At 45.8% G+C, this 27,381-nt stretch overlaps 1 long non-coding RNA gene across 7 annotated transcripts; it reads left to right on the top strand.

The window, feature by feature from the left end:
• Window positions 1–988: 988 nt before the first annotated feature.
• On the top strand, window positions 989–18,701 carry LOC104687603. 7 transcript variants are annotated; one of them, XR_005603477.1, is made up of 3 exons: window positions 989–3,055; window positions 4,658–13,434; window positions 16,931–18,701. It is a non-coding gene; the product is annotated as an uncharacterized LOC104687603 (long non-coding RNA). The 7 variants fall into 7 exon arrangements; XR_005603474.1 differs by having other exon boundaries at window positions 3,995–13,434; XR_002045016.3 differs by lacking the exon at window positions 989–3,055 and having other exon boundaries at window positions 3,858–4,812; window positions 6,303–13,434.
• The last annotated feature ends 8,680 nt before the right edge of the window (window positions 18,702–27,381 follow it).

Below are 27,381 nucleotides of genomic sequence, written 5' to 3'. Positions count from 1 at the left end.
GAGCGAAGCTCGTTTGCCACCGCTGATCCCTCCGCGGGCGGGGCCGCATCACCGCGGGTGCCTCCGGCGGAGCCCTCTGCTTTTCACATTTGGGGTGAAAAATCGGGAATTTGGGGCGAAAAAGGGGGAATTTGTGGTGAAAAATCGGGAATTTGTGGTGAAAAATCGGGAATTTGGGGTTAAAAATTGGGGATTTGGGGTGAAAACTCGGGAATTTGGGGCGAAAAATCGAGAATTTGGGGTTAAAAAGGGGGAATTTGGGGTGAAAAATCGGGAATCTGAGGTGGAAAAAGGGGATTTTGGGGCGAAAAAAGGGGAAAAAAGAGAAACGGCAGAAGCGGTCGGTGCCAGGGGAACGGTGCAGGCGAGGGAGGGAGGGGGGTAGGAGGTGGGAATCCTCTCGGAGGCCGATTCCTCCAGGAGCGGGGGAGCAAAGGCGGAGGCTGCTGCCGGCACCGCCAAGGGCACCAGCTCTTGGGGCCGGTACCAGAGGCTGGCGTGGAGCCTCTGCGCGGGTCCGCAGCAGCCACGGCGCCAGGAGGCCGAGCTGCCGGCGGGCCCAGCGCGGCCCGCGGGGCCGAAGCCGGGTTCAATGGAGCCGCGGCAGAGAACGCAGCGGGGGCAGGGGCTGCTGGAACGGCCGCGGACAGCGGGAGCGGGGCGGGGGCCGGGGCGGGCCCCAAAAGCGGCGGGCTGGGCTGGTGTGGAGCGGAGAACCGGGCTGGGGCCGGGCACAGGGACACCGAAAGCGGGGGGCTGGGCTGGTGTGGAGCGGAGAGCCGGGCTGGGGCCGGGCACAGGGACACCGAAAGCGGGGGGCTGGGCTGGTGTGGAGCGGAGAGCCGGGCTGGGGACGGGCACAGGGACACCGAAAGCGGGGGGCTGGGCTGGTGTGGAGCGGAGAGCCGGGCTGGGGCCGGGCACAGGGACACCGAAAGCGGCGGGCTGGGCTGGTGTGGAGCGGAGAGCCGGGCTGGGGCCGGGCACAGGGACACCGAAAGCGGCGGGCTGGGCTGGTGTGGAGCGGAGAGCCGGGCTGGGGACGGGCACAGGGACACCGAAAGCGGCGGGCTGCGCTACCGCTGGAGCCGCAGGGGCTGGCGGGGGCGGCGGGAACAGCGGGGCTACCGGCGGAGCCGCCGCTGCCGCTGGGACAAGCGGTGGGGCCGCGGGCGGTGCCTGAGAGCCGGCACAGGCGGGACCTCGGGCTCCGGGAGCGGCGCTGCAGCTGCGAGCGGCGCCACAGGAGCCTGGGCTTGGGGCGAGGCAGGCGGGAATGGAGGGGGCGATGCTTCCAGGGGCTCCCAGCCCTTCTCTTTCTTGCTTTCCCTTTGCTTCTTTCCTTGGGTCTCTGACAACTTTAAAATTCTTATTCCCTTAGACTCTCTTTCCCACCCAGCATGAAGCGTACTTGCTTTCTTCTGTGTTAACGAGTTCTTTTGAATTTACCAATACTTGTAAAGCCTGACAGATCCAGACTTCAAGAGCCATGTCTGGGCCAGAAGACACGGTCGGATCTTATTTCCTTCTCGGCCCAACCAAACATCCAAAACTGGATCATTTTGACTTTGCTCGTTTCCTTTGTACTTGGGTTTGTATTCCAGTTAGCCAGCATCACTCCCCAAGGGCTTTCCTAGGGTATTTCCATTGGCACGCCTCTATTCCCTTTTTTATTCCCTGACTCTTGCTTACTAGTTTTATGTCCCATTTTCTCAGAATCTTATCTATCTTCCCCAGGCCTTTGTTTCCCACCTTTTTAATAAAAACCAGCAAAACAAACAACTATTCAAACCTCACCGCCTCTTTCCCCTTTCTTCTCCTAGAATACAAAAGTTCCCTCCTCTTAATAAAATATGCCTCCTTCCAGAAAATAAAGTTCTATTTCAAGGTTTAGCATTTCTATCACCTACATTCTCATTCATTCTCACTCACTCCTTTTTATTGTTCCAACTTCTCTTTCTCAAGCGCTATCAGTCACAACCACACAAGACTTAATTTCAAATTGCTGGCCAATATTCACCCCTGGGCCCATAATTCCAGGTTTCTTGGAGTAATCCTCAATTTGGCAGAATTAAGCCTGGATTTCTTGAAGTTTTAACCCTCAATCCAGCAGCCTCAAAACCCAAATGTCTCGGAACTAACCCTCCATTTAGCAGAATTAAGCCCGGATGTCTCGAATTTTTGAACCCTCAATCCGGCAGTCTTAAACCCTAAATTTCTCGGATCCCATAGTAGGAAATTCTTGACTCCTCTCCTTAAAGGAGTCCAATCCCTTCCCTGAAAGCCCGTCCCAGTTAACCCGGGGCTTCTCTCACTCCTTTTCTCTTTGGCTTCGCCTCTTTACTGACTGCTTCCCTCGCGGCAGAGCAGAGCCGCAGCCTCAGAGGCTCCACACTCGCTTCGCAGCTCTGGGCTAACCAGCCCGCATCTCATGCACACACTTTCATCCCCCTTCTTCCCCCCAAAAAGAGGAAAGAAAAAATACCTTTCTCGGAGTCTTGGTGCACAAGATTTTACGTGTTTATTTTACGTGTTTAATTACCGCGGTACCTCAGGGAGCCTTTTCTTTCCTTTCTTGTTGCTTTGTCTCCTCTCTTGCCCTCCGGGTGTTTGACTGCAAAGCCCCCTGACCCCGCCGGGAAGCACAAAGCGAGGCCGCCAAAAGCGGGCGGGGGCACCCCCCTGCTCTGGGTTCCCCGGGAGATCCCAGAGCTGAGGCTTTATCCCCGTACGGGCCACCAAATTGTGAAACACGAGGTTCGCTATTTGTAAAATTTGAAGGGAAGTTTAAGAAAAGGGACAATTAGGAGACAACAGCAAAAAGGGCGGTACGGCCGGCTGCTTCGGCAGAGAGCCAAAGGCGCACCTGTACATCCAAAAGATCGGCTTTAAAAGTACATCGCTTATTTCGTATTTCTCACCTGTTGGGGAGTGCCACTGCTGGTTTGAGTGAAGTGAAGCTTTGGCTGCAGGGATCCCAGGCTGCTTAACTGGATGGTGACAGTTTCAAAGTCACGGCTGTGCTGAGCATTTCACAGCTCTGCAGGGATTTCAGGTGACTCTCATTTCCAGCTAGGCCACAGTATGGCTATGGCTTCATTGTGGGGAAAAAAAAAGAATTTTGGAATGGTTTGGGTGGGAAGGGACCTTAAAGACGGTTTATTTCCAACCCCCCTGCCATGGCAGGGTGTGGAGAGCTTGCTGCTCTTTGATCCTGAAAGTGGGATTGGCCATTTATACAGTGCTGGTGTGTAGGTTTCGGGGGTTCTGGGGTCCAGTCGGGACGGCCGGACGTAGACGGTAACGGATGGAGACGAGAGATCTCTATAGGCAGGTCTCGGGACACAGCCGGTTTATTGTAAAGGGCGTGGGTATTGGGGCACTGCTCAGAGCTGGTAGACTCAGCTCTGAGCAGGCCCAAGAGAGCAAGAGAGTGAACGGGTGAGAGAGAGAGAGAGAGAGTGTGTAAGAGCAAGGAGAGTGAAGAAGAAGTAGTAAGAGTAAGAGCAAGAGTGTCTGAAGTCCTGGTTACAATACAATAAATCATCTTCTGTACTGAATATTCTAATTGTCACTAACCAATCTAATACAAGATACAAATCCTATAGCATTTACATACAGCCTATAAGAGTTCTTATATTACCATAGAGTGTTACATCTTAACTTCTAAAAACTACTCTTTGGACCCTTTCTGCTGAGCTAGTAGGGTCTGCTCTGAGCCTTGGACCTGCCTGCTAGCAGAGGGTATTGTTCAATCAAGAGGGGATTACTTCAGTGGCCATACCATTGTTTTCTAGTTGTTCAGTAACTAAGACCTGGTATTTCAAAAGTGGCTTTCATTTCGATGTTGCCTGTAGTTTTCATATTCCCAAAATCTTTTGTCAGGCAATCATATTTCCAAGGCTTTCCTGTTTCATCTTCCCCAACACTGGTGTTTAGGGAAGACTCTTCAGTGCCACAGATCTGATTTCCCCCTTATTTTCTCTCCCTTTAGGGGTTTATGTGTGTGGTGCATCTTTCCTGTTGGCTCAGTGGGGCCTTCTTGCATCTGGGCTGTCCAATTTCCTCGTGTGCTTTGGACAACTGTGTTTGCAAGTCATTACGCCTCACAATTTTTCAGCTCAGCCTCTGAATTTTTGTAGTTTGCAGAGCTCCTGTGCCAAGCTATCATTTGGTATTTTTATATGTGTAAAACAGAACATGCAGGAAACACTTTTTATATTCTGGAGTTGTCATTGTAGAAGTGACTTTGCAGATGGTGCATCAGTTGCTTGGAAGGATTTGACAGCATCCTGGTTTTGCCTTTCAATAACCTTTCTGTCATGAAGATTGGCAATTGTGTTTGAGTTGGCACTTACTCTTTTCAGCACCCCATGTTCTAAGTACTTTTTATTTTGGTGGCTTGGAATGTGTTATCTCTAATAATGTTTCCCTTACCTGAACAAGAGAACTGTGATAGAAGCCCATGAACAAACCCCTGATACTCTGTTCCCCTCTAATCTCATGAATCATTTAGTTGCACGTAGCAATATAAATGTTTAAATATCTGGTCAGAATGCAAATAGTTCATTGTCATTCTCTGTGTTGGCAAGGGAGTGACATTTGTAAGACACCTGGAGGATGAAATGTGTCACAAAGTGCTGTTCTTTAATCTCAGGGCTTTTAGGGTGCTGGGCCAAGGATCCCTTAGGGATGGAATCACCTCTTCAGCTTTACTTTCGTCTTCAAATACAACTTCAACACAGGTTTTGTTTTGCAAGTCACAGAGTCGCCCATGGCTGGTTTTTCACTTGGCTGCAGCAGTTAAAGCAGGTAAAGTGCAGGTGAAATTCAGCTCATTTTGGCTCCTGCTGTCAAGGAGACCCCAGGTTTTTAAAGGTTGGTAAAACCTCTGTCAAACACGGTGGGATTCAGCTCCTGCACTGAAGGTATTTTCAGGGCTTATCTGGGATTCTGTATCTCAGCTGATACAAAACTGTTTTCCACAGGATGATCTCCAGCATAACCTCCAGTGCAATGTTTATTAATCCACATTTTGTAGAGCAGATTTGGGACCCCTTTACACTCCACTATACAAATGAGATGGATAATTATTCAGTAATTACAGGAAGCGGTGTGTAGCCGAAGCACTGATAATTTTGTGATAATAAAATCACTTCCAAGAGCAAAAAGAGACTGAATTCTAAATACTGAAGCCACATTTTCTGTAGGAACAACAGAGCTGAGCAGTTTGGTTTGCATGAGTCAGTGGTTCAGATAATTTATCTAATGTCATTCTAATAGTCTGATTCATAAGAGAGAAAAAAATATGAATATATATAGGAATAATAAGGCCTGACAGAAATTATTTATGACCAACTTTGTCTTTATTTAGATTGCATGAGTCATGCAGAAAACCAAATTATTTCGTAATTAAACTTTAGCTGCTGATGGGACTGCACAGAGCACCAAACACAGGCTGGGGAGGATTCCCTCAGCAGGAGATCAAACAGGTTCACATTAAGGGGAATTTCACCCAGCTGCTAAAAGGTGCAATTAAAAATGGAGTAAAAAAATTATGAACATGAGGAGAAGCTCAGGATGTGCTCAGTGTTAGACTCCAGGCTAGGCCAGGACTGCTCCCAGCCATTCCTTAAGGAAAAATTCCTGTTAGATTTCTTAACACAGACCAGCAAAGCGAAGAATAACCTTGTTCAGTGGAGTTTTAGGGTCTGACAAGTTTTGTCCTTCAGGCACAGGACAGAATTCCATCAAATCATCAAATCTGGGTGCTTTTCCTGCCTTATCTGTAACAAACAGGGTTGTGCACACCTGACTTACAATGCTCTGACAGAGAGCACAGGTTTGGTTGTTTTTTTTTTTTTTAATTAGAGTTGAAATTTCTGCTGTCCCTTGGGTATCTGGGATAAGCCTGAATTTAACCAAGCTCCTGTGTATGGCCTGGCCTTTGAACAGCAATGTCTAGCACACGAATATATATTTATATATAAGATAAAACCTGACTGCCTTTGGGTACAATCAACTCAGAGGAAAATTATTAATCCCAGCACACATGGCCAAGGACTGCTGGCACCTCCAACGCTGCTTTTTATTAACACTTGGGGGAAAAATAATAAAGCTTTCAGTTCCAGTTCTGTTGTGAAAGCACTTTTCCCCCCCAGTTTTTAATCTTGCTGTTAAAAGTTCAGCCAGAAGAGCTTTGGTTCGCTTCTGAAAATGCGTCCCAGCACCAGTGTTGACATGTCAGGGATCAAACTGCCTCTGGGAGAGGTTTTAAACTTAGGGCTTGTTTCTTCTTGTAGGGATTGGAGAAATACTCAGGTGTTTTTTATGTGGGTGCTACCCAGGAGAAATAATTGTGGCCATTTCAGCTCTTGAAGAGTAATGGGTGAGTTGGAGATGTCCAGGATGGCATTTTGAGGAGTTGACTTTTATTTTGCAGAAAATGCTGCTGCAACACATGTGCAAATAGAAATCCTAAAATTACTATTTTAAAATATAAATATTAAGAGTCATTATTTTTATGTAAAAGAACAACATGTACTTCAGTGTAGAAGAATTTTGGTCCTAATGACATTTTATTGCAGTCAGGATATTTCATTTTAGACCAGTGGTAGGAAAATCAACTGCAGAATTTATTTTGCTCAATTTATTTAATTTGACAGAGCTACAGTGGAAGATATATTTCTTGTGGATGTTGCTGTGAGATTGCAGAAGTCTTGGAATTATCCTCTCCCAGATTATCCTCCTCACAGTTCATTCCTATGGGATGTGGCCATGGAGGAATTGGAATATTTGGGAATAGTCAAGGAGATTACAGCACCTATTTTCCCCTCTCCGTCACTCCTCTGGCACCTCATTAGTGCAGGTACAAAGTACCTTGGGATGAAGGAGGTTTTAGGGTATTTTAAATTGTGGCGTGGTTGCTTGTGAGTTTTGTCTTAAGTTCTTGAAGAAGAATTAACTAAGGGCACAAAATACAATTTATACTCAGCTTTTCATTGGACACAGAGCTGTCAGAATTTAACAAAGCTCAAAACCCAGTATTTTCCCTCTGATATTGCACTGTGATGGCCAAATTTATCTGAAATGAAACTCAGAACTCACCCCCTGCTTCTCCTGCTCCCTAGCAGTGGTTTCCTTTCAGCCACGTGCATTCTCAGTGATATTTGCTGGTATTTTGCATTCTTTTTCCATTTACTTTGGGCTTTTTAAGCTGTCACCTCCCCAGCCAGCTCCTGCCCAGTGTTGGGAGTGTTCCTGGTGCTCCTTGGTGACATCAGCACCAGGATGTCACCTCAGCCTGGATTTATTTATTGGCACTGCCTCGCACTTCCCAACACATCATTTCATTGCCTTCTATTTGCTCTGACAAACATTAATAACATAAAATTGCCTTTCATTTCCTAGCAAAGCAAAGATTTATTGGATATCCCCACTAAGTTTCAGCTGGTGCCCGTTGCCATGGCAACATGCAGGAACTTCAGGAATCATCTCCAGAATTTCCTGAGTTTGATGTCAAATAGGAACAGCTTGGAAAGATTTCCTTACACTGAACAGGACAGCAGGGACAAAGATCCCACTCTGGTGGAACTCTTCTGGATATAAAAGTTAGGAATTTTCCCAGGGTATTTTGTAACCTATTTTCATTTGTCCTTTGTGCTGCAAAGGAGAATACAAAGTTTGCTTTTTATCTTTTTAGATTTGATGCCTTGGTGGTGAGCTCTGGGTCAGGTTGGCTGTTCCCACTCTTCCCAGTGTGCTGGAAAACAGGGATTTAGGCTCTTGGCTTTGCTCACATGGGGACCTGTAAAATGTAAAATGTTGATATTTTAATGACTGGAGGTGTAGAGATGCAAAGATAATTCACAAATGGGAAAAAACAAATTAATCAGACAATTAATATAAAAGGATAAAGGGATTAATTCAGAGCCAAATCAGTGCCCCTCAGCTGTAACGGAATCTGAAGGAGAATATATTCTGTATAAAGGCAACTTTCCTGAAAATCTCAGCCATTTCCAGGGACTGTTTCAGCATTAATGTGCACATCAAAGTTTATTCTGCACTTCATATTTCTCAAATCAGGCCACAGAGTTGGGTTGTTGGGCATCAACACCAGTTACCCTCAGCAAACATGGGAACCAAATTGTCCTGAAAGGAGAAAGTTGTGGTTGAGCTTGGAAAACGCTGCAGTCTCAGGCTTTTGGTGGTGAAATGGAATTGAATTAATGAGCTGGAGGAGTCTGAATAATTACACAGCAACAGAGAAAGCAAACAGAGAAATGTGCAACAACTCACAAAACCCCAACAAAATGATTTGCATTTCACACACACTCTGGTTCGTTTGGAAGGGAGGAGGAGAAGGAGCTGAGACCCACCTTGCTGGGAGAAGGTGACAGCAGCAGGGTTTGGAGTGTTTAAATTGTGTTTTATACTCAGTGGTAGAGCCGTGTCTTCTGCTCACAGTGCATTCCCTTGAAAACACACGTGGAAAACCAAACAGGGCTTTGGAAAAACACCTGAGCTTCTTTCTCATGGGCAGATTTCCTGGATTCATGGTTGTGGATCCATACAAAAATTCCTCTATGAGGAATTAGGGGTGCAAACACAACAAGGAAATAATTTTCATTGTTTTTACCTGGTGGATTTGCTGTAAGCTGCCCATTAACACAGAGAGGAGAGAATTTCTCTCCAGATGGATTATTTCAAAGTCACTGACTGAAGACTTTCCTATATTCTACATAAAAATCACCAAAATAATCCCTCTGATTGAGGAAGGCAGGGCAGCAGGAGTACAGCTCCCATCAGGAGTGACAGGAATGGCTTCACAATGACATGGAGGAGGTTTAGATGGGATATTGGGAAGAAATCATTCCCTGTGAGGGTGGGGAGGCCCTGGGATGGAATTCCCAGAGAAGAACTTTTTGAATTTCTCATTTTTTTGAACACTTAACCAACACCAGAATGCTCCTGGAATTTCTGTTCAGTTCTTTTCCTCCTCCTCAGATTAGCTGGATTATTTACTCATGTCTCAGCTACTCCAAGGAGGAATTAGTCCATGTTTTGAGAGCTTTGTAAAACATCATGTAGGTGTCAGGGTTTTAAATAATCTCTCAGATAGCATTTATCTCTTTATTTAATAGGCTTTCAATTAGCATTCCAATGGACACTGACACAGCCACGTTTTTAATTGCAGCATCGCCCATTCAGCCTTGTGTCTCACTGCAACAGGATTGCTGAAGTGCTGCTTTTATCCCCAGATGCACAAGGACAAAGCTTTCACTCAATTCCCTGCTACTAGGATGGAGTGGGAACATTGTCTCAGCAGGTACAGGAAAGCTGAAAGGGGAAGAGTTCAAGAGCAGATTTTTTGGGCCCTGCTGCTGAATGGCTGGAATTTTATAGGTTTTCCCCCAAAATGGGATTTCTGTGCTAAATCCCAGACACAGGAGAAATTGGGATAAGTTGTAGCTGGATCTCCCTTTTCTCTGCAGGGTTCACCCTCCTGGGCTGAAATTCTCCACAGCCAATGAATGAGTGAGGTCCTCAGTAAAGGAAGAACAGAACTCCACAACTGTTTCAGAAGTTGGATAACAGCAAAATGCTGTCCTAAGTCAGGTGTTCCATTTGCAGTGTGAGCACACCACAGCCCATATTCAGCATGAATTCCTTTCCAGCATGCACTCAGATCCCACTTTGCACTTCCATCTGCTCCCTTGGAACACCTGTATTTGTATTAAAAGCTGGTCTGATTTCTGGTTTAGGGTCTTTTTTGTCCCTTTTGCGTCCGTGTGTCACCTATCAGTGAGGTAAATCTGGTGATTGCAGGTGGTTTGATGTCAAGGCAAGCTGCAGGCTTTGAAGTTTTAATCCAACAATCCCCTTAGCAGGCAGGAAAGGTTTTGAGACATCAATTTTCAGTGTGCTATGAGTATAAAAGCAGGGGCAGCTCTGGTGACTCCTCTCCCAGCTGATGATGGAAGTGGAGTTTTGGGAGGTGTGACACTGATCACTGCTGGGATCTGAAGGGTTCTCTCAAATCCTTATCCCTGCTTTCTCACACAGAGCCCGAGTTTGTCTCAGGGATTTATCTCCTGGCAGCTGTGCCCTGCCTTGGCACACAGGGCATTTTTGCAACAGCACAATCGATTATTAACAAAAGCCCCCCAAAGCTTTCACCATTATCATGTTAAAAACCACTTGACTTCAGCTTAGTCTCGTGCTCAGTGTTAATATTCTCATATTCCTGTGGAAAACAGTGGCTAAGCGTGGAATTCTCAGGTTCTCAGCACTGCACAGGATGACGTTTGTGGCTGTAATAGTGGCACATTCCCACTGAGTGTTTCAATACCTTTTATCTGTAACATTTGTTGTCAAAAAGGTGAAAATTGAAGTAATTCTGAAGCAGAATGTGACCAATGTCTGGACTGTGGCAAAATGGACCAGACTGAGCCTTTCAGCCACTTCCACAATTAAAATAAACAAGGCTCAGATAAACCCAGAGTGGGAGATAAATGGAGCTGAGGACACGACTGCACCCGATTTCCCCGGGCTTTGTCATTCCACGTTGCCAGCATCACTCCCCCTCTGCACAACTGTGAACATTTTGTTCTCACCTGATCATTGATTCCTCTCATCCTGAGGAACAACTTTATCATCAGCTTCCAGAAATGAGTGTCCAGCCCCTCTCCATGAGCAGTGCCATCCTCTCAGGGGGAAGCTGCTCTGGAATGCTGTTAAATTCTTGGCACACACTGAATTTCAGCAAAAAAGATAGACCCAGACTTGTGAGTCATTTCCTTGATTGATCTAATTTACCTTGAAGGTTAATGTATTCTAAACTGATTCAGACATTAATAACCACTTAAAGATATACGAAAGACATTTATCTGTATACCAGGCGAGTGTTGTAACCTCATTTATGATCTCTTCAATGACTTTGGGAGCTCATTGGATGAGATTTAAGAGTGATTCGATTGTTTGATACACAGAGTGGCTGGTACAAAGTAAAAGGTGTTTTAGAGCTCACCAGATAATTCTGAACATGGGATGTAATTCTATTTGCTTACAGTGCATAATTAAAACCTTTGTGGGAAGGTGATGATGTTTTTTCTTATGGCATTCATTACAATGTTCAATGATTAAATAATTGGACCAGAACAATGCCCATTCTCCAGTTTGTTTTTGGCTTCTGGGACAGCAGAATTGATGGTGCTGCTCTTTCTCCCTGATTTTTTTAAGACTGCACTGCACCACCACTACCAGGAGCTCAGTTCTGTCCAGAGTTTGGTATTTACAAATGCTGAACATCTTGAGCTGCCAGGAACTGCGGAGAGTTGCAAGTTTGAAGAAGCAGCAGGGAATAGATCAGGCAAATAGCATCTGTTTCCTGTAAATATTTTGGTTTCTACTCACACCAGAAAGGTGCCCAAACTAGGAGTGAGCAGGCCCCATGGACAGCTCTGGATGTTCTGTGTGATCCCATGCACTGATTAAAACCCTGAAGGTGACACACAGGGTGCAGAGTGTGGGATCTTCGCTGCCTGTGGAGTTGGGCTGTGTTTTGTCCGGGTTTTTATCTCACACCAGGGCTGCAGGAACACGGAATGCACACTGAGCCCTGGCTGATTCATCTCCAGCTCCTCAGTGTCAGACCACAGCTGAGCCCAGGCTGATCCAGAAGTGTCAAGAGAGAAAGGGACTGGGCTGGAATCAGGGCTCTGGATGCAGCTCTGAGCTGCTCAGGCACCCAAATAAAAACCTGTTCCATACCTAAGCCAAGCCAAGCAAACAGTTAAAGCTATAAAATAATTATAAATGAAGAACAACCACCACAGGCTTCTCTGGGCAAGCTCCCCAACCTCACAGGGAGGAATTTCTTCCCAATATCCCATCTAAACATCCTCTCTCAGCTTGTCCCATTGATTGGCTGATAACTGCCCCACCAAAACAAGAATATACCCCCAAAAAATCATGAAGCTGCTGAGCTTGGTTTGAGGAGCTTGGGCTCGTGATAAACTGGGGGAAGGAGGCTGTTATCCCTGCCACTTTGTATCCCAGCCTGCCATTAGTCATTTGAACTCACAGCATATGTCAGCCAGGGAAATTTCTGCAGTTTGGGAATACATTATTGGAGGGTGTCCTCCTGGACAAAAGCTGTCAAATATCATTAGCACAGCCTGTCCATCTTTTGTGAGGTTTTTTTAAAGAGATAAAGCTTGGAGCAATATGGTGTCAGTCTGTAGATTAAATTAAAGGTGGTGAAGTAGACACTTTATCGGATTTTCTACACAAGAAGGTGCAGATTTGCTACTGATAATTCATAGGGCTCTGGAGAGATTCCATCTGTTTATCACCTGGTGCATTGAGGAGGAAGAAGTTTTCCTTTAAATCGTTGTAAAGCCTATCAGGATTCCAGGGAGCTGACACCATGAGGATCATTCCAGCCCTTCCCTGGGCCGGTGTATGTAAAGTGCAGGACAATTTAGGTTTTCAAATCTGATGAGATTTGGTGAACTGAAAGAGAGAGATATCAGCAGGGCAGAGGCAGGAGAATCCTGAAGGAAAGGGAGAAGCACAACCTCAGGCAGGCTGGTGTTGATGTCAACAGAGCTGGGAATTCCTGACAGCAATTTCTGCTGGGGTTGGGCTGGGCAGCAACATGCGGCTGATGCCAAAGCAAAGGCTCTGAAAACCCACGGGGCAGAGGTTCCAGGATTCCCTGAGTTCCCATGGAAAGGAAGGAATGCCATTCCCACCCTGGATTTGAGAATGCAGCACAGCAACACCTTGCTTGTGATTCAGAGGTGCTCGTCTCTCTAACGGCACTGATGGCAGCAAAAAGGTCAAACCCACCTTCATTCATCATCCCAGTTTTCCCCTGCAGGATCAGTTTGGGGTTGGTGGCAGTTAAACCAGAAGAGGAATTGATTTTCTGGGTGAACACTTCAGAATTTAGCTGGACACAAAAGCAAAGCCATTCCCACTGTCAGACACGGGGCTGGATTGTGTCCTTCACCCTGGTTTTGGTCAGCCTCCAGATCAGCTTCATACCTTTGGATTATTTAGAAAAAACTCTTAAAGTTTTGCTGAACAAATTGCTTTTGGACAACTTTTTCTGAAGAAGGGAGATGTATTTTTGCCTGGTTCTAACAAAGTGATTGGAGCTGGCAGCTCAGTTATGAAGCCAGAGCTTCATTTTTCAGACTTTACACAGCCACCAAAAGACTTCCACTGGAGGAGGAAGTGTCAGTAACAAATGGTTACAGTAACTCTGTAGTAAGAATTATTCTATTGCCTGTGGACTGTTGTAAAATCTCATTTTGACTTTTCTCAAAATAATTGTGTTGCAGGAGATCCAGGCACTGAGACAGGAATTGCAGTTCTGACATCTCAGCATCAATGCTGAACGTTCCTGACTATCCCAGCTCCCAGGTTCAGTTCATTATTTCACAAACTTTGTCACTTTTATTTCCTTGGTGACTGAAGTCATTTGGCAAGTTCATTGAGACTCTTGAAATGCTGGGTTCAGAGAGCCTGTAGATAGATTTTCTGTTTGAAGTATTTTAATTATCAAGTTAAAAATCTGTCTTTTCCTTTAAACACAGAACACTTCTTATGTGGGGTGGAGATTTGATGTGCAGAGCTTTGAGAAAACAGCCAGCTACAGAAAAATCTGAGTCCAGAGCACAATTTTTTTAGTTTTTAGTGCTTGAGTTTAGGTGATGGCAGTGTGTCCTTTAGATTGTAGCCAAACAGATAAATTTGTAGATAATTAGTTCCAGTAAGCAGAGAGCATTCAGCAGCACGAAGCTGGTATTTACAGGGATCTCATTTCACCACTGGCTGGAAAACATGTTTAACATTTTCTGCAAAGCAGAAGATGACTTCTTTTCTCTCCCTCTCCTGTTTGATTTGCTCTGGTGTCTTTGCCCACCGCATTTTTCCCATCCAACTTCCCCGAGCCACTCTGCAATTCTGATGATTAAATGTGCAATTAAGGCTTAAGCACTATTAGCACAAGGGATTTGGAAATTAGGATGAGACTGTAACATTGACATCACATTTAAATGTCAGCACTGCTGGAAGAGAAGTGTGACTTTCATCTTGCAGGGAAGGCCTGGGTGGCTCTGTCGTGCAAATTCCTCACGGGGAGGAAGCACCAGGGCTCCCTGGACCCAGCAGCAGCCCTGGAGTGGATTTATCCACCACAGTAATTTCTGGAATTATGTGCATGCTGACAGCAAAGAAATGGCACAGTGCAAATTATATTATTTTACCTTGTTTATCAACTTGTCATCACAGCCCTTTTCTTATTTTTTCCCCCAGTGCAGCGGTGTAAATCTGACTCATGCAGAGAAAGTCACAAAGACGCACTGGCCTGGCTGGATTTCCAGCAATATTATTATGAGAAATACATTAATTTGTCTGTATGGAAAGGATTTAAAGGTTGTTGCATTCATTTGTTACCAGAGCCTGAGCACTTAATCATCCAGACTCGCTGCAGCAAGAAAATTATCTCTTCTTCTCAACTCCATTAACAGCACTTCTACAGAGTCTTGAAAAATATAAATATTGGAGGATGTTAATGGAAATGACACCTGTACCTGATGTATTGGTGCCAGGAAATGTGATTAAGTGCCCTGTTAATTAACTCCTTTGCTCTGGTACTTGTAAAAGTGGAGTCATTTTTTAAAGGCAGCTGAACAGCCTGGAAAAGGGCACTGCTCTGATCTGGGGGAATGTGGGGGTTTTACATGGAGAATTTTACCTGCTTCTGCTTTTTAAATACTTCACTTCAGTTGCACACTTGATTTCCAACACCCAACAGAGATATAAAGCTGGAAAATCACTTACAGGACCTGATTCAGTGCCTATTTATTTCCTTTGGTCGAAATATCTGAAATACTGTAAAGATAGTTTAAAAATATCCCATTGCTCCCCATATAAAAATCCCTAAGATGATGATTAACTCTCAAAAACGAGATTGATTCCATCAGGATTCCTCTTTGACTGTTCCTCCTCTGTCCCAAGCAGGTTGCAGAGCTGGGGACAAATCCCTCTGGCACACATCATGGTGTGTAACTCATTATTGGGCATAAATCATTCCAGTTTGTCCACAAGATTTTCTACCCAAGCTCTGTCCGTGTGTTTCAGGATGGTACAACCTTGGTGAAGAGACACAGGGAGTTTTTCCTGTATTAAAACAGAAAAAAGGGCACCTTTTGGTTCAAGACATCAGAGCCAACAGCATTGTGAGTTGTACCTTCCAGAGCAGCAATTTGCTGGCTATTTAACAGTGAAATATTCATTCCTCTTAGCTTTCATTCGTCATTTTTTTTGAGCTGCTTTCATTGACAGGACCACTCTAATAGCAGTTGTAAAAAATTATCACCCCAGCTCCGGGACACACTTCACAAGCACGGCGACATCACCTTCCCTCCGACATCGCCTTCCCTCCGACATCGCCTTCCCTCCGACACCGCCTTCCCTCCGACATCGCCTTCCCTCCGACATCGCCTTCCCTCCGACATCACCTTCCCTCTGACATCGCCTTCCCTCTGACATCGCCTTCCCTCCGACATCGCCTTCCCTCCGACATCGCCTTCCCTCGCTTCCCCGCGTTTGCATCCCGCAGTTGTTAATGAGTTAATGATCTGCTCAGTTTTAATGAACAGAGCATCAATGAGGGCACAGGGAAGTGGATGAGAGTTCATGAAGCCGCCGAGTGAAGGCTTTAATTACACCCCATCTCCAGGTCATTAGCTGCACAACTACCTGTGCACGAGCTGATAGTTATTCTCTCGTGGCACTGATGAATTTGGGGTTTGTTTGGATTGGGAAAAATGCTGAAATCCTTCCCATGAACAATTCAATTCACTGCCCTGGCTGGATCAGAGGCTGACCACACTCTGCATGTCTTCCTTCACCCCTGCTGCTGCTGCACATTGGGTTTAATTCCCATTTTCCAGCCTGACTTTGAATTAACTTTGCTGCAGTTTGGACAGGAAATCTTTGTGGGACCTTGCAAAAAAAATCAAGCAACAAGCATTTAATTTTTCATAAAGGAGTTGCTGACAGGGTTTCTAGAGGCTGATCCTGGTTGTGTTATCCTTGAACTCAGAGGTGCCTCAGTTCCCAAAATCATGTGTAAAACCAATAATCCTTACCCCTGATAATTTTGGAGTGGGTTCTTGGCAACTGTAATACACTTCTAAAATAAATAGAATTTATTTTAGCTGCTCTGAAAAGGGTGGCTTAAAATGTACGTGGGGTAATTTTTTCTGAGAGGTTCCAAACCTGCTTAATCCATTTTACTCGGCACTTTACATGTGTAATTGCACTTGCTGCAAAGAGCATTTGAGTGAATGCACAGATCAAAGGAGCTGACAGCTCACATATACAAATCCTGTTTGCTCCTCACAGAGCTACAGGGCTGAGCATTTGCGTGCACAAATCTGGGGAATTTTTAAATATCTGAAGTTACACTGCAATCAAATAGTATCAATCTCATTTCTAGCAGCTAATCATCATCTTAGGGATTTTTATATGGGGAGCAATGGGATATTTTAAAATTCTCCTGACAGTATTTCAAATATTTCAATCAAAGGAAATAAATAGGCACTGAACCAGGTCCTGTAAGTGATTTCCAGCTTTATATCTCTGTTAGGTGTTGGAAATCAAGTGTGCAACTGAAGTGAAGTATTTAAAAAGCAGAAGCAGGTAAAATTCTCCAGGTCACAACCTGAAAGATAAAAAGATGGTGACTGTCTCCAAATTCCATCTGACTTACACAGGACAATGACACTGATTTAAAGCACTGAGTAATCACCTGGATGGTTTTCAGAGGGTTCATGTTTAGTGTGTGACACCGAGGATTGGTTTATTCCATGTTCTGCCCTTCTATTTCCCATTTTCCTGCCTTTTATAGCTCTCCTCTGCAAGGCAAAGAGAAAGGAAACAGCCAGAAGTTGATCCTGCCTGGACATGACCCTGTGGGAAGGGAGAATGGAAAAGCTGCTTTCAAAACAGACAAGCTGAAGGATATTCCCTGATTCCCACTCTTCTGCCTCAAGATGAAATTTTGGTGATGAAAATCAAGATGAAACTGTGGGAACGTTAAAGAGGTGCAGCTGCATCCGCAGATGTAGAATTTCCTATAAACAAGGGGAGCACAAACGAGCAGGAAAGCAGAGCCCTGAGCCTTCCCTCCCTTTTCCAGCCCTTTTCTGCTCCAGCAGAGAACTCGTGCTTCAGGCCAAGAACAATGTATGGAAATGATCCAGAGGGGTCACCTAAAGGTGTTGCTGGGGAAAGAAGCAATTCCCAGCCTGAGTGGCACCCTCAGTTTGGAAAACTCCTTTGCAGTCCCACAAATCCTCCTGAGTTTTGTTCAGGATGGCCCTGACCAGCACTGCTTGAACAGACAGAGTTAAACCCTTTGCCCCATCCCCAAGGGGCAGAACACAGGACAGCATTTCCCAGGCAGTCCCACTAAAATATCCCAGTGAAGGAATGAGGGAAGGGCCTGTTTGTGGGGCTGAGGGAGGTTCGGTGGCACAGCCATCCCCAGCCAGCTCATTTTTCACTTCAGTCTTTTTCCCTTTGGTGCTGTCTGCAAATCCTGGGAGGCAGCTCAGAGATGTGCTGTGGGTTTGATCCCGTTGTACCTCTGGAGCAGCAGCTCTGATAGCATTCCTCTCGATTTAGCACGGACTAAATGCAAGCTGTAATATTTTATTAAACTATTCCCACTTCTTCAGCTTGCTGTGTGAGTTAGGCTGTTTATGAGATGCCGGATGGTTAGCAGAAAAAAAAAATGGATTAACAGAATGCTACATTCATTTTTCTCTAACTTCTGGGTCAAATTTAATCAGCTTACAAGTCAAAGAATGCTTTCTGCCACAGCAGTAAACACAGCTGGGATCCAAAGTGGAGCTGTTGGGGGCAGAAAAAAGGCTCATGCAGTTACATTGTCAGCTAAATTCTTCTTTCAGGCTCTTTCTCACTGCTTGTGATCCTTGGAAGAAAGAGGCAACTTTTTAATTTCAGCAAAGGCCGGGTTGCCTGGATTGCTCATGTGGCTCCTGTCAGACTTTTCTCATTCCTAAGAAATCCCAGCTCTGCAAGTGCTACAGGAGAAAATTTATTTCTTCACTGAAGCCCAAGCGTAGGGATTAAAAATTGAGAGGAAACAGAATTATTGTGTGAGGTGGGGTGGGGTTCACCCTGCTCCGGTTTTCTGACAGTAATCAAAGCTGTCTGCAATATTGCACAAGGTGATATCCCCAATAAAGGCAGGAGAAGGTTGGGCATTTATCATCAGTTTATCAAATTCCCACTCCTGGTGTGCACAGGCCTCATCTGCAGTGGGAAACCACAGAGCAGGAAAAAGGAGGTGTCTGACTTCACTGAGAAACCGTGGAAAGAAAAGACTTTCTGTCAAACACTGAATACAGCGATATAATACATTATCTTTCAGAGATCTTCTTAATTCTGACAATTCCAGTGTAAATTTGGTGACAGGATCTATTTTCCCCTTCGAGTTGGTGGCACTTCACAAGGACAATATGTCAGTAGGATAATGTGCTTTTTCCCAAATGCCCCACTGTGCTTTTAGCCATTTACATTTCTGACACCTTAATGCACTCTCTTTGCTGCTGAAATGAATGGCTCATTAAAATAACTCAATAGAATTATAATTTGTTTTATCTAATAATGTATTCTTTTAGTTGTCCCTTGGAAGAGTTTAGCTCCTTATCTCACTGCTGGGATGACCCAGCCACAAGGAATTTTTGTGGGGTTTTTTTAACCTCTGACTCGGATGCAACAAAACATCTCTGGAGGATCTCAGTTTGGGCATGAGCTGTGCCAGGTTTTAAAGAACACCAGGGAATTTCTGGACCTGCAGAACAAATGGAAGGATTTTTGGTTTGAGCACACTGACATCTCCAGGTGTTGGTTTTTTGGGAGGCAGGGAATGCACATGGGAAAAGCAGGACACTTGGCAGCCCCTTCCCACATTCCTGTGGACACAGAGCTGCAGAAGCAACATGCTGGGATACAAACCAGCGAGAAATGAAAAGGCAGTGCCAGGAGGTGTGAGGAAAAGAGCCCAAATTCTCACCACCCAGCAAACTCCAAGGGCTCGCCTCTACCTCTGCGGTTGTCAGGAAATGGGAAGTTGCTCAGAAATTTCTCTCTGGCACTTCTCTTTATTTATTTCCTTGGCAGGATTGCTCCTTCATTAAAACATGAAGCTCCATAGCATCCCAAGGGCTGCCAAGAACCCAAGCAGTGCCTTTTGGGAAGCTCATCCTACAGAACCAAGCCTGGCATTATTTGCAGTCTCAGGAATTCCCTGTGAAGGGAAAAGACCAAGGGCAGATCAAACCCCATCTCCTTGGGCAATCAGGCTGTTTGCCAGACTGAGCAGCACCGTGGAAGTGAGACAGGAGCAGAATTCCCACTGTTCCCACTTCTGCTCAGTCTGGGAACAGCAGGAGCTCTCACCTTCGCTGGCTGCTGCACGGGTGGGTTTCATCCATGAGTTTGTCAGGTTTGGGGGAAATCTGCTTGGAATCAGGTTCCTCTTTCTTGGTGCAGGGAACCAAAGGACCTCTCTGGCTCAGGCTCACTCTCTGTGGTGGCCAAAGCCACGCAGAACTCGTGGTTCTGAGCTGGTGCTGACCAAACCTTCAGATCCTGAATCCTTTCAAGGGACGCTCCTGAGCTGTCAGCGCCCACGGGAACCTTCCCCCCCTATTCCCCACCCTCTCCCCCCACTGCCCAGCACTTTGGCTCCTGGTTTTGCCATTTTTTCATTGAAATTCCCTCCAAAAATGTAAATTTTGCTTTATTGGGTCAGAATCTCACCTGGACCATGTTGCAGTGGAAACCAAAACTTTTTTGCTGGAGTTTTTTAAATGCTCAGAAAAGTGTTTTTCTGGGGTTTTTTTACAGGCAATGCCAGCATAGCTTAATAGAGGAAAGCAAAGAGGTTCATGAAGCACTGCTGTGTTAATCACTACTGAAATATTGCAGGTAGCATGGTGAGCACCAGACTCACAGAATTGTTTCACCAAAATTTGTGAGTTTCTCTCTGTTTTCCCACTCCTGTTTCTAGTCTAACTGAACCCAAACTAGAATACCCTTTTCTGATCATAATATTTTTTTTTCTCCAATTGTTTGTAAAGCAGTGAATTGTACAGCATGTTCTGAATATTAGAAAGCACTTCCTCGCTTGGTCTGGAGCCAGTAATAAAAAGAAATTATAATGAGCGAATTTCAATTCCAAATGAACTCGTTCCTGTGCTGGCTGCTGAAAATGCATGAGCCAGGCATTGTACTGGCAAAAGCAACTTGGATTCTCCCTTCTTCTCCCTGCCTGCCCACAGAAAACATCCAGACTGGAGTAGTTCAAAACGAACATGCTGGAGAAGGAAATGAACACCTGTTACAGTACTGGCATTGTCTGGCCCGGTTTTGAACTCCTGCTGCACCCAGAGTGCTCAAATAAAGGTTTATAGGCACAAGAGCAGGAGTGTGGTTCCCTGGGCTGCTCATAAAGTACAAGCAGGTTGTAAGGGGTGAGGAAAATCCTGCTCTGTGCCACTCTGGGCTGGGGGCTCAGCTGTTCTGTTTGGGTCCCAGAGTGAACAAGTGAAAAAATCCCTTTGCACAGGTGTCAGCTCAGTTTGTGTTTGATTCATGTCTGAAACACCACAAAGAGGAGCACTTAAAACCTTGAATTCCTCCCTCTAAAACACCATTTTGGGTAGTGGTAGCTAATCCTTTTTAAACTGAAGACCCTGAACAAGCTCTTAAAAACCCACAAAATACCCCCCTGCTCTTGTCACAAAATTGCCACGATTGAGCTAAAAATTATTGACATCGTTTTCTGCTCCCATATTTCCAAAGTGTTTCAAAGGACTTTTTATGTCAGTATTTAGTGCTGCAACATACACTTTGAATGCCTTGAGGGACTTTATCTTAGTTTTTTAGTTTGGGAAGTCCTGTGGCAATCAAAACATGAACCTGCTAAAATACAGGGCAACGCAGTCTACTGAATGATAGTAGGGCTGCTCTCTGTGGGAGAAAAAGTTACTGGAGCTTGTTAAATTGGAATGTAATTACAGCCAATAATCAAATAGAAAATATTCTGGTAGGAGGCGTCCCTGCCCATGGCAGGGGGGTGGAACTGGATGGTCTTTAAGGTCGCTTCCAACCCAAACCATCCTATGATTACATGATTTTTTCTAAGCCGAAACTCCACCAGACTTCTCTTCCTACTCCTCCTTCCCTCAGCGTTGTCCTTCCCTACCTGCCCTTCCCATTTAACTCTGGATGCTTTTAAACAGACACCAAACAGTTAATTTTTGAGAGCATTTGAAACCCCAATTCACTCTTCCCAACAGCCCCACGTTTTTCATGCTAAAGCTGGGACAAAGTGATGATGAATCAGCCAAGCCAATAATTGGAAATCTGATTTTGAGTCAGCAGCCTCAGTTTCCTCTGCTCAGGGAGAGGAAAACATTGACCTTTCCACCTGTCAGCGAGCCCTGACTCACTGCTGACAAACTCTGAAGCTGATGTGCACTGCTGGCGAGATAAACCAGGGCTGCAAATCCCCGTTTTATCTTTGCCTTGGTGCTTCTCATGGGCCTGGGGAAGCGCCTCGGGCTCCTCCTGTCTCATCTGGTTATTCCTGGACCATTCCTCGATGTGAGGTGAGCTGAGAGCCCTCAGCCAGGAGCTGGGCTTCATCCTGGGGGTGAAGGGCTGCCTGAGAATCTGCTGGGACACAGCAGGAAAATCCTCCCTGGTCAGTGCTGGGGTGGGCACAGGTCCCATCCTGCTGTCCCTGATCCCAGGGGCTCTCACTCTGCCTCTCCTGGGTGTGGAGAGGCAGAGGGGGAGGAAGCTGAAGGATGTCTGTGGTTCTGTTGTTTCTCTCCAGAGATCAGGGGCTCTTTTTAAGAATCAAATTGTCTGGCTGCTTCTGCCAGAGCTGGGTGAAAATTTGGGCAAAAGCAGCAGAGAGAACAATTCCCATTGGCAGCACATGCCCAGAGCAATCCAGAACTTCCAGAGGATGCTCTGGCACCCCAGTTTGTATTCAGATATTCTGGACTGAAATAGAAAGCAAGGCATTAGCCTGCAAAGGCATTAACTGCTGGGGTTATTCAGTGGAGCAATCCAGAACTTCCAGAGGACGAGGATATCACACCCTGCTCCATCTCCAGCTGACCCCAGCAGAACTTCCTGGCAGATTTGGAACAAGAACACTCTGAAAACATGATTGTACAACACAGAATGTTTTGGTGAGCTCACTTTCCCTCTCCCCTCTCCTCAGATCTGTAATTTAAATATGACTGGAGGATGTGCTGAGGTAAAAACTCCAATTCCAGCCAAGGTGAAGGATTCTTCCCTTCATTTCATCTAATTCAGCTTAATTGCCAAATATGTGGTGTGATATTAAGTTTGGCTTCAGACTGGTGGTATAGTAATGGTTTTAATTTTCTCTCTCAGCTTGAAGACTGACTCGTAAACATTGGCTGACAGGCATATCTTTCGTCTCACTGGCAGTAAACTGATCTGTCAAAATTCCCAATGAATATTCCGAGAGGGAGGAGAAAAGTAATGCAATTCAAATTAGGTTAAATCACTTGAGTTAAGATTTGGGATTCCTCCCTCTCAATCTCTTAGGAGCCCCTTGAAGGTGTCATTCTGCATGAGGGATGTCCAGCTGCAGTGAAACACCTCCAGGAAGAGGTTCAGGGGTTTATTTGCAGTGTCCTTGTTCATGTCCCTGTCCTACCTCTCCACAGCTCTGCCCTGGGCTGCCCAGTGCTTCTTTCCTGGGTCATTCACTGCTGTTTCCATCACTTCTGCATTTCCTTCAGCGAAGACATTGTTTATTTCCACACATTCCACGAGCTGAAGATCTCTGATAATTTCTTATTTACATTTTAAAAGCCACCAAGTCAAACTCTCAGCACTGCCTGCACACTTTGAAGAGCGTTTTGAGCACTCAGATCGCTTCTCTGCTAAGCTGTGGTTGAAATTCAGGAATTGCAGTGGGCCAAGTGCTGCTCCTGCAATAAATTTTCTGGTCTTGTAAGGCAGCTGAGAGCGGGGTTTGATCCTGTTGTTAATCACCATAATGGTAAACAAACCCTAATGTTAGGAATGCATTAAAGTCAATGAGAAACAGCATTGCAGAGGGAAGTGGCGGGCGGCTGCATTTGCTCATTATCCACTGAATAACCCCAGCAGTTAATGCCTGTGCAGGCTAATTGCTTTGCTTTCTATTTTAGACCAGAAAAAGTCATATTTGAATACAAATCGGGCTGCCATGTTTATCACAGAGCATTTCTTTTTTTATGACTAATTAACTTTCTTTTGCAGTTAAACTGCTAAAGCAAATTGAACTCCAGGTTCAGGAGCATCACTCTCTCCTTTGGGGAACACATTCAGAATTCCAGCAAGGGATCCCAGATGATCTGGAATGCTTTATTGGCTCTTCAACCCTCACTTCAGATCACTCCAAAATCAAAGTGATGCTGCAAAGGGCTGCTTGTTGTGTGACTTGCAGCGTTCTCTGCTGTTTGCAGAGCAAACCGATGAAATATGGACGTGTTTATGAAATATTGCCCAGGAGAGATCATTTCAGGCACTCCAGTTAAATCTTTCTGATTGCCACAGTAATTGTTCTTTTACAATAACAGTGGGGGTTGGAAAAGAATAGTTTGGTTACTGAAGATTGATTTTTGGATTGGAAGGGGTTTTTTTTCTTTTTTTTCCTCTCTGTAAATCACAGAATCTTGTGGCTTTTGCCTAATCCCCACCCTGTCCCCAGCCCAGAGCTCTGAATGCCACCTCCAGCCCTTCCTTGGACACCTCCAGGGATGGCCACTCCAAACCTCCCTGGGCAGCCCCTGCCAAGGCCTGAGCTCCCTTTCCATGGGGAAATTCCTGCTGCTGCCCACCCTGAGCCTCCCCTGGCCCAGCCTGAGGCCGTTCCCTCTCCTCCTGTCCCTGTTCCCTGGGAGCAGAGCCCGACCCCCCCGGCTGCCCCCTCCTGTCAGGGACTTGTGCAGAGCCACAAGGTCCCCCCTGAGCCTTCTTTGCTCCAGGCTCAGCCCCTTTCCAGCTCCCTCAGCCTCTCCTGGGGCTCCAGAGCCTTCCCAGCTCCATTCCCTGCCCTGGACACGCTCCAGCCCCTCCGTGCCCTTCTTGTAGCAAAGGCCAGAACTGGACACAGCATTCGAGGTGTGCCCTCACCAGTGCCCAGCACACAGGGACAATCCCTGCCCTGCTCCTGCTGGCCACACTATTTTTGATATAAATTTTCTGGTTTTTTAGGCTGATGGCAGCCTGGCTTGTCCACAAAGGTGAGTTCAGTTCCTGCAGATGGCGCAGCCGGAGGGAAATGATGTATTTTTAACAAACCGTAATTGCAGCACAGGTTTCCATGACAGACAGTTCAGAGCCTGAACACACTTTCTGATTTTAGTGCATATTTTCATAGTTCTCTTTTGCACAACACTCAAAATCCTTTCAAACAGGGTAACAGGAAATGCTCTGAGTTTTATTGATGAGTTTTATTGACTGAGTGGGGAATTTGGGCACGAGGAGGGTTTGGCTCTGGTCTGGGCTGTGTTTGCGTTTATGTAAAACCCCAAGTACAGCCCAGCGAGGCGTGTCCTGAGCTGACCTGCCAGTTCAATTGTTTGTTTGTTTGTTTGTTTGGGAAATAGGGGTCATGGGGGCAGCAAAAGCAACTTCTTTTGTTCTGTTTGGTTCAGCACTTGCTAAATTCCAACACAATTGCTGCCAGGTCCTGCCAGAGAACCTGGATCTGCCAGCCTGCCTGGGTGTGCAGATGTTCCAGGCACTGCTTGCCAACTTCCTGGAAGATTTTCTCTCTCGGACTGGGTTACTAAGACAACAGCCCCACTCGATTCTTTGAAGCCAATTCATTATTTGAACGAACAGAACGAGTCCTTCTGCCACTCCTTGCATTTCTCCAGTCATTTTTAGCTCTCACATTGCCTCGGGGTGGTTGCAGGGTGCTGACTTGTTAATTATGCAGCCTCTCTGTTCTCTAAAACTCCTCAGAATGTGCTGGCAGACGCTGCTGGACCAGTTCTCAGTGAGATCCTGGTCTGGGATGCTGCTGTGTGACAGCCACGTGAGGATCAGCTCGGGCCCAAAAGGCAAGCGCTGGGTTTCTGGTACATATTCATGAACAAATCCTTCAAAAGGAGGTGGCAGCACGTTGTGGTTTCAAGTTATTGTGATTCATTCACTGTAATGTGATCTTTGTAACACGCACCGGACTGGGAACCAAACAGTGGGAGAAGAAATACATTTGCCTTGAGAAGAATTTCTTTAAATGTCCTAAAAAATATAAATGAATGGTCCTCAAGGAATGCCGGAGTGTGGCTGAGCTGCAGCATTACAGAAATTCAGCATTCCTGCAGTGTTGTCAGTGGTCTCTGTGATGGATCAGAGGCATCCATGGATTGATTTAAGATTAGTCCTTCCAACATTTTTAAGACTGAGCAGTGAAATGATTTTGTTGTCCTCATTCCTTAATTTGAGGCACTTAAAAAAAAAAAAAATACTGAACATGAACTTCCTAGAGACTTGATAATTGCTATGAATTTTGCATTGAGGGTGCTCCAGTATAATGAAGATGGTTGGAAAACCTGGAAAGAGGGAGAGAGGTTAGCTGAAGGAAACATCCTAATTGCATAAATCATTACTCCAGGGCAAAACGTAATGAGAATTTTTTAAAACATGAGCTGTCTGCACTAAGACATCTCTTTAACCTCGTGCCATCGTGTCACACCAATAATTGTTAATTTTAAATGAATTCCTCTTCCCCCTCCACGTCACTGATGCTTTTGATTATTCTGAAGAAATCACAACAATCCTCAGGATTGATTTCCCTATAAAAAACCTCTTCTTGGTCCCCTGGTGGGAGCAGGTGACACCTGAGGCCATGCAGATCTCAAAGGGCTGCTCTGGTGTGACTGTGAGGACTGATAGGTACCTTGTGGGATTAATCATTTGGTCACAGTCCATCCTAATTCTGCCATAATAAATACCAGTAGAAAACCCAAATGTTGGGGTTAAATCCCCCTATTGCACATCATCCCCCTCAGTGAGAGCCGTGGCTGTCAGATGCTCCTCTGAGGCCCTTGCCTGGCTCTGGACCACATCTGACCCCCAAGCAGGAATAAAAACCTCCCCCCCAGGACGTGGTGGGGGGAATTTCTGTGCAGTCACAGGTGAACAACTGGAGCAAGACTAAAGAAATGTTTTTATTCAGTAACGTTTGAAAGATAGATTGTGAGAGAGCCCTGGCTGGGGAGGCCCATTCATCCACTTGATGCCTCTGTGTGGTTACTCACTTTTACACAGGAAAAATCGTCTGCCACCTTCAGCTTTTCCCTCCCCACGGGGGAAAGGCAGATCCGCACTTAGCTCACTAAAATATGGCCAGCTTTGGGATTGCTCACGTCTTTACCCCCTGAGCTCGCATTCCTAACCTGCTCCTCCATTCCAGTGATGCCATCACTGGAATCTTGTTCCTTCCCCTGGGGGACGGGGCTTTTTCTCACTTCCAGCACACAAATGAAGCTCTTTGTCTTGTTGTTTTCGCTTTTATTCAACGAGTTGCAGGTTTGATGCAAATCCCATTAAGCTCCCGGTGTGTGTTGGATCATTTTCCTCTTGCAAAGCTGCTCTGCTTTTCCTTCTGTTCCCTGCTAGGGAGAGGTGAGAGCCTCCACCAGCTGCTGTCTGGGCTGGGTGTCGTGCTCCTAATGCTCCTTGTCTGCTCGCCAGCATCGTTTGCAGAGCTGGGATAATGCCAAGAGAGGAAAATTGTACTAAAAAAAAGGTGGTTTAACGTTTCTCCTGCATTTTAGTACCTGTAAATTAAAAACAACCAACCAACCAAAACAACCCAGAGCACTTTACCTGCGTGGCAGAGGATTATGGGGCTTAGTGCAATTATGGGGCTTTAACAAATGGTGCTTTTAATTGCCTTGTGCTCGTCTACCTGGCAGTGATTCAGACAAGGATGTTTCTTGTAATCAAACCTGCTCTGAAGCACAAACCAGGCACGTCTCCCTCCGGGGAGATCCCCACCAGGACCTCTCCGAGTGCTGGAGGAAGGGAGTGGACGTTTCCAGGCTCTGGATGCCCAGGAAGCCTCTTTGCACGGAGCTTTTGGGGTGGCACATCCCAAATGTTGCCTCTCGCTGGCTCCTGTGAGCTGCTGTGCTGGACCAGAACTGCTTCTGGCACAGCACTAAAGGGCAGCACCGGTTTTGTTGGAATTTGTGCCGGTTTTAACACGTCAGG

Source organism: Corvus cornix, chromosome 20, assembly GCF_000738735.6.
Source record: "Corvus cornix cornix isolate S_Up_H32 chromosome 20, ASM73873v5, whole genome shotgun sequence".
NCBI lineage: Eukaryota > Metazoa > Chordata > Aves > Passeriformes > Corvidae > Corvus > Corvus cornix.
This window is presented reverse-complemented; position numbering and strand designations above follow the sequence as displayed.